Below are 16,312 nucleotides of genomic sequence, written 5' to 3' on the forward strand. Positions count from 1 at the left end.
GCGCGTTCCTGCGGCCGCGGGACGGGGTCCGGGTCCGGGTCCGGGCTCGGCGGGGCGCGGCCGCTCCGGCCTCCGGCGCCGCCGAACAAAGAGCCGCGGCCGCGCTCGGCTCCGCGCCCGCGCAGCGCTGGCGGCGCCCGGGGGAGCGGGGCTGCGGCCGCGGGGCTCCCCGGCTCCCGGCGGGACAGCCGGGCTCCTCCGGAGCCCCTGCGGCCAGAGCGGCAGCTGGCACATGCTTGCGCTGTGCCGAGGGGGCTCGCCGGGGAACCTCGCTCCCGCCGCGCTGCGCTCGGCAGCTTCGGAAAACGCCCGTCGGGACTTTCAGCAAAATGAAAAGCTCTGCTAGCGGGGATCTCGGTTTAAAGATGATCGCGGGGGGCGAGCTTTCAAAGTAAGAGGTGGAAAGGGAAAGAGCGGCGTGAACAACAATTTCAAAAGGTCGGGGTTTAAGGAAATAGTTTTACGCCTGGTGCAGATCGTTTGGTGATTTTTGTACCGAGTTCCAATAACGTGGAGTAAAATTCGCCTTTTCGTATGTCTGCAGAGTTCTTGTCATTTCCAAGAGAGCAATGTGTATGAATCTGAGGGTATCGTGCTGGGGTTTGTACACGGCCAGAACTCCCACTGAAATTAATTTAACGTTTTGTTTTAAGTTACTAGTGGGATTAATGGTCATTTTCTTTAATCAGCTTTCAGTAAGGCTATACAGGAAAACCCTCCTGGAACCGTTGGGGTCTTTGTATATGCGAAGAATGTGAAAGGAAACCAGTACTTTGTATGACCTTTTTTTATCTAACTAAACTTACAATAATGTGCTTCTATGTTTTTGGCATGAGTGAGACTTGCAATCCTGCAAATGGCTTTACTTCTGTGGCTGTTCCCTGTGGGAGGCAGTGGTTGGTCCTGGCCAGGGTTCCTTTCTGTAGTTGGGAAAAATACAGACATCTTGCTCTGGGTGCTCTGCTGTGCACCCAGTGCACCCTCTCCTTTATGCCGGTTCATCTGTCCCTGTGCAAAAGCCATTTCCAGGAGCCAACATAGCAGAAACCTAATCCAGCCTCAGAGCTTTTTTTTGGGAGATTTCTTTTCAGCTCTGCCTTCCCAGAGGAGTGTCTGGGAGAGATGCTGAGCCCCAGTGCTGTGGGGAGAGGGAAGGGAGATGGAGGGAAGAAGTGGGGAACCGCCCCTGTTGCTCTAATTTCAGTCAGGTAACTGTAGCAGGCCTGAAACTACAGAGTTGGGCTGTGATTGTGCTTTGGGTGCTGTAAGCTGCTGCAACATGGGGTTGCCCTGGCAGCCCCTGCCTAGCTCTGACTCTTTTCCCCATTCATAGCAGCACGAACACTTAGGCTGTCCTGTGGTGATCTGGATCTAGGCACTGAGCAAAAAACAGATGTAATTTTAATCTGGATCAATTCCATGATTTGGTTCATTAGGGTGTAAGAGAGGAGGAAAGAGGGAGTAGGGAAGGTAGGGCAGCTTTTTTTTTTTTAAACTGGCAAAACTTGATACTGCTGCCAAAACTGCTTGTGGAGCTGCAGTGTGACTGTAGGTGCTCCCAGGTGCCTTTCCTCCTCCCTGCCTCCTCCTGGGAGCCTGTCCCGTGACTCTGCATGTAGCCTTGGGATCCTCCACTCTCTGGGCAAAAATGAGCCTTTGCTAATTAATCCATTAAGTGTAATGGAGTAGTTTGTAACAGAAGAATTAAGCAAGTGCCCAAATGTTTGCATAATTGTTGCTTTGGACAACAATAAACACTGTAGGTAGAGCAGCACAACATGCAGGGTTTTATAAAAAGTGTGTGAGCTTGTAAGCACTTACTGGATTTTGCTGCTCTCCGAAGTGCCTGTCTAGCACTTAATGCACAGGGTGAGCCAGATGTTTTACAGTCAGTCATGACACTTGTATTAGTAAGTGATTATCACATGGGCTTGTGACAGGAATGGGTGCTAATCATCCAGATGAAAAAAAAAAAATGTGTGTGTTTCTCAATCCTGGGGCTGATAAAAAAGCAGAAGCTGAATCCCAGTGTAAGTCAGCAGAGTCCTTCCTGCAGCAGGAGATGGGGAATCTGTTCTTTCTGGTCCTGGTTACACCATCCCCATGTGTTGCTTGTGCTGGCTCTGCTGACTATGAGTTGGATCAGACCACTGATCAGGATGAAAATTAGTGCTCACAACTGGGGAAAAACCATCAGCATGCTTGACTGCTGTCCTGTTTCAACAACTTGCAATAGCATCATCTGAAGGCAGGAGGTGGCAATTGGTGGCCAGAGATGGAGGATGCTGTGGGACCTCCCCTCTGCATAGCAGTGTAGTTTTAGCTGATGTTGAATTGATGGTGCAGTTGCTTCTTGCATTCCCATTATTGCAGTCCCTTGAGGAGCTGGCAGGAGGTATTCATGTGGTGCTCAGGTCATGGGCATCCCTCACTGTCTCATCCCTGCTGAAGGTATTCTGAATGTCTGGAAGTAATGAATTGCTGCAAGTGCAAGTGCTAATGACTTGTCAGTTTTTACCTACAGAAGAGAGTCAGTCCACTTTGCCCATGGCCATTGGATTGAAGTAGATGATATTTAAGGTCTCTTTCAACCCAAATCATATTATGATTCTATGATATATTTGCCTCCAGGACTTGATGGTATTGATTCGTGGGATTTGGATATTCTTCCTCTAGGGTCACAGTACAGCTCATCAAGGAGCTGACCAAGACTTGGTTGAAAGACAGGTTTTCATTTGTTTTTAATAGCAGATGTGCTTCCAAAACCTGCATTTGTTAGCCAGATCTGAGCTCTTCCATGCTCAGCTAATGATGTTATCATCAGGCACTGCTGAAAGCCTCACAGAATTGCCTTCAGCAGGATGTCTGCAGAGGTCATGTGGGTGCCCTGCCCACTGACTGCACAGGTGAGCTCCACGTGCTGTCTCTTCACATTTGCAGTGACAATTTTACTCTGACCTTGCCTTTGATAGTGCCTGGACACATTGATAAGGATCCCTCCTGCTGCTGTGGAGCTCCCTAATGAATTAATAGGGTTGCCTTACCACTTTGAGCCAAAGGTGAGATTCTGATGGTGCCAAAGTGAAGTCATTGCTTCTGAAAATTCAAGAACAGTAATAGTATAATGACAGTGGATGGGAAAAGTTTCAACAGTTTCTGTATATGGTCTTTAGTTCTCTGTGAGATTTTTTTCCCTTTCTGCAAAGTAAATTGCAGTGACACGAAGTAATGCACTGGAAAAATTTGGACAAATGCTACCAATGAGATTATATAATACAATAGTGAAGGAATTTATTATGAAGCCTGTTCTTGATTCAAAGAAGAAAAATTGTCCCTGGTGGATTGTGGATAGTTTATAACTTCCTCTCCCATCCCAAATGTGTATGTGTCATATTGTACAACCAGAGAAATATATGCTTGCTGCTCTTCAGCAAATAGTTTGTGAGGAATTTAATAGAAGTTTCAAAGCTTGTAGTTCATTGCCTGGGATAGCATAGCTGAAAATAGGTTTACTATTGATAGTAATTAAAATATGAGCAATTTTCTGGCTTTGTTTCTCTTTTTTCTGGACCATGTTAAATGCTGGGGTGTCTAAATTTAGAAGTGTTTCAAATGTCTATAGATGTTGAGACAAAAATTTCCTAGGTGATCTCAGTGCATTCTTTCTCTCTTTGGAATAGTACTTTTTTTCTTTATTTTAAACCAAATTATTTGAAAAAAAGTTATCAAGTAAAAGTAATAAATAGGTTGTGTGTGTTTTTTTTTTTTTTATTGTCACATCTGTCATTGTATCAAATGTGCTGTGATACCCCGTTTGCAAACCAAATAGGTGTTATTGAGAAGCCTTGAAAGTTTTGATCAAGGGGGAAAATGACAGCAAAGGCAGCAAGTTTGCTTTGCTTTATATGTAATCCTTACCACTTGATTTTTAACTTTTTGTTTCTTTCTTGGTTGGTTTGGTTTTTCTTATTTAGTATAGTGTTTCTTATTTCTAGCATCTGTGTGCTTATGTGCCAAATATCACAGAAGTGTGTTTCTCCACAAGCAACAGTGACATCATTCACAGGAATGAAGTGTGACAGAAACACCCTCAGTACGTGATCACCCCGTGAGTAAATTGTCTTCTCTCTTGTGGGCACTTGGTGCCTTGCTGCGGGGATGGAGTCAGACCGTGCCTGGGCACAGCACCAGGGAGTAGCGCTCAGACTCCTCATGGAGCTCCCCCATGAGCTCCTTTTCCCTGAGGGATGCTGTGCCTGGGTCAGAGCACTGCAGGGTTACGCACTCGCCCGCCTCTCGTGTGTCCGTAGTCTGTCCCACTCCACGTTGACAAAGGAGCCAGCGCTGTGACGTGCCAGCTCGCCACTGACTCGAAGAGAGGCTCGATTTTGAACGTGCCAGGAGGCCCCTTGGCTGCCTTGGTGCCTGGTTGTGCTGTGTCATTTGCTAATGTGGTTTCTTTCTTGCTGGCCTGCATCTTAATGGAGTTCTTCAACCACGCTAACTGATTGTAATAACTTTTGCCTGTCTAGACAGGGCCTTACTGTGTCTGATTAGATCCCAGCCTTGTGGCGTGCATCACTGCCTGTTTCTTATAAATGTGATGAAAAAAAAAAAGTGCACATTAATAGTGCTTAGTCTGTTTTTTTGCTTTGCAGTGTTGGTATAAAATATTTATAGATGTTTACTTTTTGCCTGGAGGAAAAAAAGTTTTAGTCAAATGTCTTTAGGATTCAATTTAGAAGGGAACCTCTTATCTCCGATATGGAAAGAGCAGACAAATGTTCTCTTTGAGGATATTAATTGGGGTTCCACTGAAGTCAGTTGTGGAAGTTTATTGCTCACTGAAGTCAGCAACTTTCTCATATAGGTAAAAAAAATAATTTCTTTAAATCATTAATAGAAGTCAAAAGCAGGAAAACTGGTCCTCCTGCCTGGTTCTAGTTCCTTACTGCTTTTTGGAAGTGTAAGTTAAATTCAGCTCGGTACTCCAATATTTGAGCACTCGAGGAAAGGTTGTAGAAACAGTTTTCTACTGTAATTAAAAAAATATTTTATTAAATTGGTATCCAGTTTTAAAAGAGAACCCAGTAATTTCAAAGTATAGGGTTTGAGATAAATTTGGGTTGGTATTAGTGTGTCTTGTCTTTTTCTTCCATGCCTTCCCCAGAAGAAGAATGATTCAAATTTTAAAGTGTCTTAATTAAAAAAAGAAAAACTGCCTTGGCGTAAGAAATGAACTTCTGGTTTTGATTCGAAAAGTAAATCAGAAGATAGCACAAATGTGCTTACTTTTCCGTAGCTTTTATTAGCATTTTAAACTCTGTGTTGTGGTAACAAGTGCTTCTGTTTTCCTTGAACTGTTGGGATGGATTTAGACTGAGTGAAGAAGGGAAACTTTACAAAAGAAGTTAGCAGACTGTTCTGGTGTCCCACAGGACTGGGAAGTAAGACTACATTTTTTTGGAGCTGGGATGAGCAGTTGCAGCTTGGTTTGTGTGCTGTGCCTGCCCAGAGGAAATTCCTAGTTTATAGTGAGAGAGTGGCCAAGGACTAGAGCATATTATTCTTCTAATTAAATCATTTCAATTCCATTGCCGTCATTCAAAAGGCTCTGTGCATCTTCTGAGTTATAGATGGCATCTATAGGGACACTGTGAACAGTTTGTGTACTTACATGCCAAAATCTCATCTTCAATTGATGCTGTAAAGTTTGAATTGCTGATTTATTTTGATATCAATCACTGGAAAATGCTCTTTAAAAAAATTGCATCTCTTCAGAGGTAGAAGGCATGTTTATATGTGTTAACCATATACTGAATTAGTTTCCTTTGTGAATCACCACAATGTTATTAAAATACCTTTTAGAAGGAAACATTTAGTGCAGCCATAAAAAAAAATAGGACATTCACATCTCTTTCTAGTTCAAGAAAGTAGACTACTGCAGAAATGCTGAGTTCAGGATCTGAAACTGATGTTGGTGTAGCCATGCTCCCACTGCAGGGTGTTCCTTTGGGTCAGATGGTAGAAATTTGATCTTGACTGTCCATAGGTGTGAGCCACCATAGATACCGAGAGATCACACTTAAACGTGGTAGTGGTACCAATAATGAGTGGGTTTTTTTTTTTTATGATTACTAATAGAATTATATCATCATTTCAGTGTGAGATACTTGGCAGAGTTAACTCTCTATAATTAAGTTGTGTGATCATTTTATATATGACAGCAGAAAGGAAACTTGAACCACTAAGATACTTTTGTTTGGAATACAAAGCTTGTTAAGCAATTATCAACTTTCAGGCTTTACCAACTGACTGCAAGGCATCTTGTTTGAAAAAAGAAAGTGCTAAAATAATTTACTTTTTTTCCTGTGGTTTTAATCCAACAGGAATGTTTTATTTGAACTAAAATACTTTGTATATATATCACTTTATCAGATCTCCAGGGGAAAATGTTTGCTTAAAGATGTTCAAGTTTTCAGATGAGTGACTGGCTAAAGTCAGAAACTGATGGTGGAAGAGTTATGGGGCTGCTTCTTTTGAGATTAATTTCCACTGGCAAATAGTGATTAAGGTGTAGCTATTTACCTGTGTAACTGTAGTCCTCATTTGGCGTGCTGTACCCATAATATGCTTCCTGTATGGAAAAAAGTTAAATGATGCTAAGTGCTATTGTGCTCTTTCATTATCACAAAGCACAAATAGCACCTGAAAAGCTAAGTCATCATAAATACCCTAACTGTAAAGGTTTTTTAACAAAAATATAATTACTCGTGCTGATGTTTTCCTGACCTCATGATCATGGTCTTGTTATGAATCTTTGTCCCTTCCCTTTGTGCTTTTTATTTAGGGATAGCATTGATTTGGTTACTGAAAGTAAAAAAGCTTTGCCTTAACTAAGTGGATTGGACCCATGTAGTTCCAAATTAGGGGACAATTTTTAAGTTGTATCACAATCTAATAGTGGACAACAGTAAAGGGAAATATCTTTGCAACACTCACAGTACTCTCCCACCCATAAGGTTTATCTGCTTATAAAATGCCAGTAATGCATTAGACTTCGGACAAAAGGACATGCTGCTAGTAGGCAGCTTAATCTAGAAATATTCCCTAAGGGCAGTATAGACTGCAGTGGGTAGTAGGGATGGAGCAGGGCTTTAGTGTGTCGTGCCATGGCTGTGATTTTTATTTTTTGTAATTACTCCGTGGGCTTCTGGTTTTCTCTGTGTTTGTGACTTACTTGTCTCAAGCCTGGTCAAGGTCAGCAAAACTAAGATTATTGGGATTTGTCCTATGACTGGCAAAGTGATAAAACTATTGTTTTTAAATTTGCAATTGAGTTGACATTTCAGGGACATAGAATGATGTGAACTTTGATTCTTGACAGTCGCTGTGTAGGTTACTGATGTGTGTTGACACTCCCTTCTTGTAGAGCAGATTTGTTGTAGTTGGCATATTATTGCTGATAATTCTCAAATTCCTTGCAGAAGTCCTGTCCTCCCATTGCTCTTGTTATGAACAACCAGTTCCTAGGCTGGCAGCAAGGAGGGAAATTGTGGGGTAGTGTGCAGGTGACTGCTACATCAGCCGCTTGCAAGTGTGCAACAGATATGGGCAAGGCCTAATTAACAGCTGCAATTGCACCACTGGGAAGTATCTACATGCACAGAGGAGTCTTGCAGTCTGCTCAGAGCAGCCTTGATTATTTTACTGGGTATTGTGGACACTTGAACCCTGGTAAAAATATTGTGTGTCTGATTACTTCCCCAGAATCAATCCCTTAATAGCCATTGCATATATTTAAATGCCGTGTGCCTTCCTGAGGACCAGATCAGGTGAGGTTTGAATTCAGATGATGAAATCCGTTTTTTTTTTTTTTTTTTTTTTTTCCCCTCTGGTCCAAACAGAAGTAGGAAAAGGAGAGCTGTGCTGCTTTTTCTATTATTGAGAGAGAGACTTCACCGGAGCACCTGTCTGAAATAGTTGGTCCATATTAATTGTTTTAAAATTTTGATTTGGGGACATCCTTTCATCAGTGGTGAGGACTTTTTTTTTTTACCTGTTTAATTAGCCTTTATTATTATGAACAAAATGATGTTTCTCTTGTTGCCTGACATGAGCCTAAAACAGCAATAAAGTGCTGAAGAGGAATATGGAACAAAATAGGAAACTTGGAATCAGTGCTCATATGCTGCTTCATTTGCTGAGGCATAGAGTTCAGGTATCACTTATTTGCAGTGTTTGTTTCTTCAGTAATGGAAGGGAGGCTGTGTGCCTTTTTAAGGTGATGAAGTCTGTTTCATTTTGTAAAGTAATGAGAAGAAAAATGCCAGACATGCATATTGTTGTTTAATCTTCCTGTGGAGATATGTAACAATATTATCATCAGCGATACCTAATGAAGGGAAAGAAAATTTTGAGTGTTATAGTACTGTAATTGATGCCCAGCAATTAATTATAGCATCCTTTAAGTAATTTTTTCATGGTGCTCCCAAAACTGGGTTTTTGGAGAAATGTTTTCTTTCTCCTTTTTACTCTGTTGGGAGATACCTTCTAGACATCATCTTTCTGCCCCCTATTTCTTTTGGATCCTGACAGCTTCTACATTTGGTCATGGAAAAGACATTTCCCATAGTAGAGAACTACATTAGAAAAACAAATCACCGAACAGTTGCGGTTCTCTTGTTTGACAGTTTATGGAGCAAATGCTGGCTATGCACCATTTAGCATTCTCCAAGACAAAGTACCCACACAGTGCTGCCAATTTCATTAGTGAGCTACACCAGCTACTTTTAAAATTTGGTCCTGTTTACATAGGAATTTCAGTTTTACTACCATACCCATCAAAAGGTTATTGTCTGCACACAGAGTCACTGTTTTTAGCAAATCTGCCTATAAATCTAAGTAACCAGTAATTAAATGGAAGTCTGAATACCAGGCAAGGAATAAAACTAAGGGTCTCCCTGTGGATTATGAAGTTATGATTAACATGGGCAGGTTTTAAGCACCAATCAGCCAAAAAAATATATTGTAATTCATCATTAGGATTTACCTTTCCAAAACCCAAAAGTTAAATTTCAACAGAAGGCCAGTAATAACTCAAGGAAGATAATGGTCACCATGAAGTGATGATTTCTTTTTCCTCTTAGAGAAAGGTAGCTGCTTTTCCAGTTCATTATACAAATGGGAATAAAACCTGGGTGCCTGGGGATGGTGCTGAGAAAAGTATGTCCAATAGCTTTGTTGTTTTCTCAGCTACACATTGGTCCTCCACGTCTGTCTGCTCTCTCCCTTTGCTCCCATTTCCATGGCCCGAGATCCACAACAGGACCTCAGCAGGTTAAGCAGGGTCCAGAGTTCACATTCTAGACACATGAATTATATGTCCACAGTGTATCAATCTCTGCCAGAATCTGTCTACAGCCAAGACATAATGTATAGCAACACTTTTTTAATGAGGAACATGCATCTGTTACACGTTTAGCAGAGGATATTTCTGGAGCAGTGTTAAGAAAATACGCTTTGGTTTTACAACCCCATACCCCTCTGTCTGTAGAGATGTCGTTTTTGAGTCAAAGACCAGACATAAGGGCTTTCAAAGGCTGTATGTCTTAAACCTGGATAGAAGCCTGGCAGCTCTACCCTCTGTAAACAACGTGTAAGTCTCATCATTCCCTTTTCTGCTCCCCCACCCAACCCAGTAAGATGTGCTCTTCAGAGGGCTGAGGAAGCATTCCAAAGAAGCACTTGAATAAGAATGCTGTTTTGTTTAAGAAGCCTTGTGCAAATGTGTAAATTCCTAATTTTCAGCAGAAAAAGCTCTTGTAAAACAGTGTAATTCAAAGCAAAAGTGAAGTGTATTGCTTTAGTTAGGCTCTCATTGCAACACTTTTCATCACCTTCAGGTGAAAAGCGTTATGTCCGTGTCAAAATATTGACATTTGAGTAAAAAAGTGGCCTGAATTTTTTTTTTTTTTTTTTATTGGATGGATAATGCAGATAAATGGGTATGAATGGCCCCAAGATTGAAGTCAGGGCTTGAAGACAAAGCTGTGAGTGTGGTGGCATTTCCCTCTTCATGCTGTAGTGAAGGCAGCCAGGAATGAGCTCTGCCTGTGGTTTGTGCCAGCACGAAGCACTGTGAGCATTGCCAGCTGTGCTGAGCCCGAGGTAATGGCACAGAGATGTCCCTGCGGCTCAGCAGAGTTTATTAGCTTGGCCCAGAGCCATGCTAAGTGTTCAAAAGACTCTTGGTTATCTCCAAGTGTGGGCAGGGATTTCTTGTGTCTGTTCAGAACAAGTTTGAACCTGCTGGCGTTATAACCTAGAGATACGTCCCGAGGATCTGTGTCTTTGATGAAAGGAAACTGGCATGGTTTAGTATCTTGCCTCTCTTTGACTACCTTGGAGTTTGTTAATGATTTTTTTTAGCTTCTCAAAACTTGCCTCACTGTATAGAAAAATAAAAAGAGGAGGAAGCAATTACAGAATCATTAAGGTTGGAGAAGACCTCCTAAACTGAGTCCAGCCTTTGACTGAAGGTCTTGTCAAGACCATAGCACTGAGTGTCTTGTCCAGTCATTTCTTAAACACCTCTGGAGACAGTGACTTCACTGTCTCCCTAGGCAGCCCATTCCAATGCTTAACCTCCCTCTCAGTGAAAAAAAATTCTTCTTTGTGTCCAACCTAAATCTCTTCTGGTGCAGCTTAAGGTTATGTCCTCTTGTCCTGTTGCTGTTTTCCTGGGAGAAGAGGCCAAATGTCACCTGGCTACAGCCTCCTTTCAGGCAGTTGTAGAGAGCAATAAAGTCTCCCCTGGGCCTCCTTTTCTCCAGACCAAACACCCCCAGCTCCCTCAAGTGCTCCTCATAGGACTTGTGCTCCAGACCCTTCCCCACATCCATTGCCCTTCTCTGGGCACAATCCAGCACCTCAATGTTCTTATTGAATTGGGAAAACTGAACACAGGACTTGAGGTGTGGCCTCAGCAGTGCCAAGTTCAGGGACACAATCCCTGCCCTGCTCCTGCTGGTCACACTATTGCTGATCCAGGCCAGGATGCCATTGGCTTTCTTGGCCCCCTGAACACGCCCTGGCTGTCAAACAGCACCCCCAGGTCCTTCTCTGCTGGGCCACTTTCCAGCCAGTTCCCAAAATGGTGGCCAGCTAAGTCAAATGCACCGAAAAACTTTTCTGCAGTGTTTCACCTTCTTCATCAAGCCTTCTTTTTTGAGCCCTGTACTTGGAGGTTCTGCAGTCTTTAGTATGAAGTTTATCGGAAGCAGCATTTCCATGTTAGCAGAGGTGAAAATTTTGAAATGATGCAATTACTCCCTTCCCCTTGTGTAATGAAGGACTCCTTTATTTCCCCTGCTGCCTTGGTCTGGCTTGGAAAGAGCATTTGGAGAAAGCAAGATACAATGGAATAAGCAGTTTTTCTGGTGGTCATGTCTGGCCATTTTTTGCTTCAGGCCCTGTCTGCCTCGGCTCTATTTGGACAGCATGCTGCAGGCTCCCGTCGGAGCAGTCTCCTGGTGACCTGGAGAGGAAGAGATGCCAAGATCTCCTTAGCTGTACAGTGGAAAGTTGCATTGAGGGGACGGTAACTGAGAGCAAGTTACAGACAGAGGTGTCATCCTCATCAGGAGTACTAGTCAAAGGCACTTGAAGCCAGGAATTAAATGATGCAGAATTCACGTGCACTCAGGATTTCCATGGCTCTGCCAGTTAAACAGCTGCAGAGAGGAGCCCTAACAGAGTGATGGCACTGAAGGTTTTCCCATGAGGCATTCTGCTTGGATGACTTGCATAAAGCAGCCATCCCTGTGGTGTCAGGAAAAAAGAGTTTTACTTGACGTAGTTACCCGGCTCCTTGGCGTGACAGTGTATCTCTGGTTAGGCAGTAACAGGCATAGTGCTGTACATGGAGAACAGAAGGGAAGTTGTGTTCCTGTCCATAAGAGCTGTTGAGAGTGAATTTCCCTTTTACTCTTGCTCACAGTTTGTGAATGACTTTTAGAGATCAGTTCTCGTGTACTTCCCCATGGTATCTCAGCTCCCATCTCTGACTACTCTGCATCTGGGTAGTGGGAAACTGTTGGCTCCACATGCACATCAGAAAAAGTTAGAATAAATCTCTTCAGACTGGCAGTTTTGTTTTAAAATGGGGCGGGACACCTTCTCACCCAATCCTCCAAAGCATATAATTTAAATTTGTTTTCAGAAGGTGAGCAAGGGAGCAGTGATTTTCTACAGCTCCTACTGTCTTCCTGTCTAGTCCATAGAGCAAGAGGAGAAGGATGAGATGTGTGGTGAGCTTCTGTCAACAGTGCTAGCCACTGCCCTGTCGTCTTGGGGAGTAGAAATGTGGCTAAATCAGGCTAAAATGTGAGCATTTATGTGAGCTGCTGGTGTGCCCATGTGAGGAGTGAGTTGTTCTCTAGCAACAAAATAAGTCGAAGTTCATGCAGGATGCTGTTTCAGAATACCTTACAGTATTTTGCTCTACTTAATATTTTAAGGCTTTTACACTTTGGCCTGTGTTAGCAAAAAAAAAAGTAGAGGACTATCAGACTTTCCCCACAGGACAAAAATTCCATTTTCCAACCACCTCTAATTATTTCCATTCTGCTGTCTGGAAAGGATCTGGAGACAATTTAGGAAGCCAATTTAAAATTGACTTGGGAAAAAAAAATCATTTACCCTCCTGAGCCTCCTTAGATGTGCAGCCAGTGGCATGTGATCAATAGGAAATCTCATGCTCGATGATTTTGATGCTCACAGACCTTGAGACCATGAAATTCAGCCTCAGAACTGCTTACCTGTACGTGTGGTTTTTGTAGACACGGTGGACCAAACAGCTCACTTGTTGAAGAGTTTTGCGTGGTAGGGGAAGTGACAAAGAGCCACTAAAAATAGGCAGAGGGTTGTTGTGCTCTTGGAAATGCCTTGTCATGAGGAGCATGGCCAGCCATTCCCTGCTTTCTTCCCGTGGGAGCTTGGGTGACGTTGCAGCTTCTGAGCCCAGCAGTGATATCTCCAGCCCTGAGGGTGCCTGTGGGTAGCATCTGTAGTTCCAACAACACGGGGAGGGAGGCAGCAGGAAAAGTGCGTGTGCACGTCTGGTACCAAAGTACCGCTCCTGCCCGGGCTTTGTCCGATCCGTGCTCTGCGAATAGATACAGATTTTTCTTCAGCTTTTCTTGCATTCCAGGTCTACATACATCATCCTGAATGTCTCCTTAATCCTATTAGGGCTGCGTTCAGCTGGGGTTTGGATTTGTCACTAATGAGAGCTTGAGGTTAGTAATTCTCAATTACACTTTTCTAGCTCTCAATTAAAAAGGTGGTTGACATTTTATATGGAGAAGTTAAAAAAAAAAACACCCTCTTGTTTTTCATTTAGACTGGCTGCAAATTATAAAATCAGGACTCACGGGTGTACAAAATGAACATTCTTGAGAAATATTGTAAAAAGTGTTCTTAATGGTTAACATTTAGAATTTTAAGATTTTTTTTTTATGTGCTTTATGCTATGCTGGCAAATTGAAAAAATATTGGATCCTTATATGGAGAACCAGGAATTTCCCCCAGCCCCACTTTTACAGTGCTGAATGCATTTCATTTTGTGTTTGATTTTCCCCATTTGCCAACTGACTACATCATACAGTTTTTTTGGCATATTCTTTCTGTCTTATGACCATCAGCAGATATTTTGAGTAGCATATTAGAAAGCCACAGATCCTTTTTGCTGCCTTGTATTTTGCCTGTTGCCACTGTGAATGGAAAAGATTTTACTAATTTTGTGGTGTCAGATGAGGCTTCAGTAGAGTCTCTGTGCCTGACCCCGGTGCTGGTTTCCCTCCCTGTTGGCAATGCAGGGATGTGCCTGATGGTCTCCTGTGTGTTCTTTAAAAGTAGCACAAGATTGTTCTGGAGAGGTATGAGGAAAACCATTGATACTCATAAACGGTTCAAGATGCTCCACAAATCCTTCAGGATGATCTAAGTGTCAAAGAGATGGAGCTGAATTTGAGTCATGCTGCTGAGGTGGAGAACAACTGGAGCAAGGGGAAGATGGGACCAGGCAGAAGTCTGGCAGAAGTGATTGCAGAGACTTGGAATATTCTTGCCCAGCAAACTAGTGTTTTACAGAAACATAGACTGACCACCAGAAACTGAATTACAGAAGTCGGGGAGGGTTTAACACTGCTGGGTGCTGCAGTTGTTGTAGGGCTCCATGAAGGTTTTTGCCTTCAGGTCAGGTCATTGCAGCAGTAGGAAGGAATATAGTGTATATAAACTATCGGGCACTTCACAGCGGTCTAAAAATTTGTGGTGTTTAGGACATTGTGTTTATTTTGGGCAGCATCTTGTAACAAGAGTAACAAATGATTGCTTACTGGAGTCTGGTTCAGATGGTGTAAAGTAAGATGTGAATGTGGGTTAGCTTGGCTAAAGTGGACATGGGGAGAGAGAGCTGAAGTGCTAATCATCACCCCTGGAAGCTGTAACTCCTGTGTGTAAGGGGCTGTTACTTAAGACACTCTGAGGGGTTATGAATGGTAAAAATTCAAAGTAGTAAGCTTAGTAGGAAGTGTAATCTGAATTAAAAGATGATCTTTACAATCAGACCTCATAAATAGTAGAACATTTCTTTGGGGAAAGGATGGGTGCCCTGTCCCTGGAGTTTAAATTTAGGCTGGGCAGGAGATCAGAATATGCACTGCTAGGAGGCAACCCTTCACTGGCAGGATCAGGATTGGCTTCAGTATTTGGCCATCAGCAATGTTATTACTGTGAAATGTTTCCTGGAATGATACATGGTGGGGTTGGTACCATAAAACAGTTTAGCTTTTGTTGGTATATTTCTAAAGGTGAAAATATCTGTGGTGAATTGTCACTGTGAAATCTCTGAGCCAACATTTTTATTAGAGAACATGTCCTGCAAGGTGTCCACGTGCACAGTTATCTCTGTAGGGGAGAGTGTCACCCGAGGCCAATACTGATAGATCATTCACTAAACCCTGTGTTACAAACGACTGTGTATTCAGATCTAAGGACAGGTGAAAAGAGTGTGTTTTTATTGCTGCTTTCAAGTCTGACTTTAGTCAGTTACATTTTTTCTCTTGCACTTTATGAACGTTAAGTCCCAGACGTAAAGGAGGGGATATATTTCATTCACTCAATTCAGACTGATTCTTAATCTACTACTTACTTACTTGTATAAAACTGGTGTAGAAATTTAGACTTCCAGCTTGACAGCTATGAAGAGTAACAAATGGGGCTAAATCACCAAAAAAGTGTCCAGATTATTTAGAATACTTACATTTACTACCACTTTTTCCCCACCACAAAATCATAATACAAGATTTTTCCAGTGTCTGAGTTGTGCTTGACTAATAAGGCCGTTTAAACTTTTTTTTTTCTTTTATAACAATTTACTTCAGTTTGGAACAGTGCTTTATTTTGTCTGGCCCACATGCTGATGGTTTTTGGTTTTTTTTATTTCTTGCAGTATTTTGAATTTCAGTGGGAGTTATGTGTTATAGGGAGGACACTCTTCCAAATAAAAGTTGTTTGGTAAATACTTCAAGCAGCTATGTGGAGTTAACTGGTTTTGGATCTCAGAATGAGAGCTTGACATTAACTTTTTGTTCGCTTGTATTCTCTATATCCTCTTGAGATAGGAAGTTCTTATTGTGCAGTTATCTTCCTCAGACAAAGACCTTTTCATGGAGAGCTTTTATGTTTTGCTGTTGGCTTTTTGCTTTCATCCTTACGAATTTCTTTGTAGAATTGTTGTAGTTGAGGTTGTTAGTAGAAACAGAATCTATAATACATTGTTTGCCATATTTCACTTGGTATTATGGTACAGAGGTCGTTCATAATTATTCATTATTGGTTTAAATTTTTTTCCAATTATTATTGGCATTTTATAATAAGTGTATATAATATTTTATTTATTCTTGTATGTGTTATTGATATACACAGTTTTTTGTACACACACACACACACATATATATATAAGTTTTGCAGGGAAAAGATAGGAATGATTAAATGGTGTCTTTGAAAGTTCATGGGAAGTTTATGGAGAAGCCATATCTGTAAAGATACACTGAAGTTCTCTCTACTGTATCTTATCCTGGTTCCTGCCATGCTTTCTGAGCTGGTTTTGGATCAGGTGCCATAATCTCTGAAGCTTTAAGAGCTAAACCCTGAAAAGCTCCAAGTTTGTGGTTTAGCCATGTGAGGTCTTTGCTATCACATGGATAATAGACATTCCCTGTTGCATTCCCTGAATAAAAAGTGA

General features: G+C 42.0%; 2 protein-coding genes across 7 annotated transcripts in view; both read left to right on the forward strand.

Annotated features, from left to right (window-relative positions):
- SCAF8 (SR-related CTD associated factor 8) overlaps positions 1-16,312 on the forward strand; it is a 156,983-nt gene that overhangs the window by 126,836 nt on the left and 13,835 nt on the right. The gene's annotated exons all lie outside the window — the stretch shown is intronic.
- TIAM2 (TIAM Rac1 associated GEF 2) overlaps positions 1-16,312 on the forward strand; it is a 166,614-nt gene that overhangs the window by 217 nt on the left and 150,085 nt on the right. The window contains exon 2 of one of the 6 annotated variants that reach the window (XM_086877310.1): positions 3,996-4,108. The exons of the other annotated variants lie outside the window; for them this stretch is intronic. The gene's annotated coding sequence lies outside the window, so the exon portion shown is untranslated. The remainder of the gene's footprint in view (positions 1-3,995; positions 4,109-16,312) is intronic. 6 annotated transcript variants of the gene reach the window in all.

This window comes from Cyanistes caeruleus, chromosome 2, assembly GCF_971803275.1.
Source record: "Cyanistes caeruleus chromosome 2, bCyaCae1.hap1.1, whole genome shotgun sequence".
NCBI lineage: Eukaryota > Metazoa > Chordata > Aves > Passeriformes > Paridae > Cyanistes > Cyanistes caeruleus.